The sequence below is a fragment of the Orycteropus afer genome, unplaced genomic scaffold (genome assembly GCF_000298275.1).
Source record: "Orycteropus afer afer isolate SDZICR_OR568_19922 unplaced genomic scaffold, OryAfe1.0 scaffold00161, whole genome shotgun sequence".
NCBI classification, from domain to species: domain Eukaryota; kingdom Metazoa; phylum Chordata; class Mammalia; order Tubulidentata; family Orycteropodidae; genus Orycteropus; species Orycteropus afer.
Window position 1 is genome coordinate 4,112,622 of NW_006921748.1, and position 704 is coordinate 4,113,325.

The window sequence follows — 704 nt, forward strand, 5'->3', positions numbered from 1 at the left end:
GAGACAAAGTGTATGTGAACTGCTGTATGGAAAGTGAATTTGCTCTGTAAATTTTCACCCAAATCACAATAAAAAATTTAAAAAAAAAAATTTGTTTTAATCATAATATTATCTTTTGCTCTAAAATAATCTAAAAGTGTGGGAAAGGTAGGTATAAAGAAGAAATACAATTGGTCAAGTATTAATAATTGTCAAAGCTGCATGATGTGTACATTGGAATTCATTATCTTATTCTTTCTACTTCTGTATATGTGTGAAAATTTTTGTATTTATATTTTCTTCTGAAAATATTTAATATTTAAACATATATCAATGTATATGATCAAGTAGAATGGCAGAAATGCATATCTGTATTTAAAAATAAATAAATAAATCTTATGAAGTGAGTGCATATCACCATTTTTCATAACTTTTAATACTGTCCTTACAACTATTATGCCATTCAAACCTCGAAAAAGTGTAATCATGTGGGTAAGTCCAGGATTATTGTTGCTATTTTGTAAACGAGCAAACTAAGATTAAAAGAATCAGTAACAGGTGTTTAGTGAAGAACAATGACCAGGGACCAGATTTCTTAGTTCCTATTCAAGTCGTGATAATAGTGATGAAGATGATAATGATAACATTTGCTGAGTGTTATTAGAGGACAGACACTATTCTATATTTCTTACATGTAAATTTTCATTTAATCACCACAATTTCAT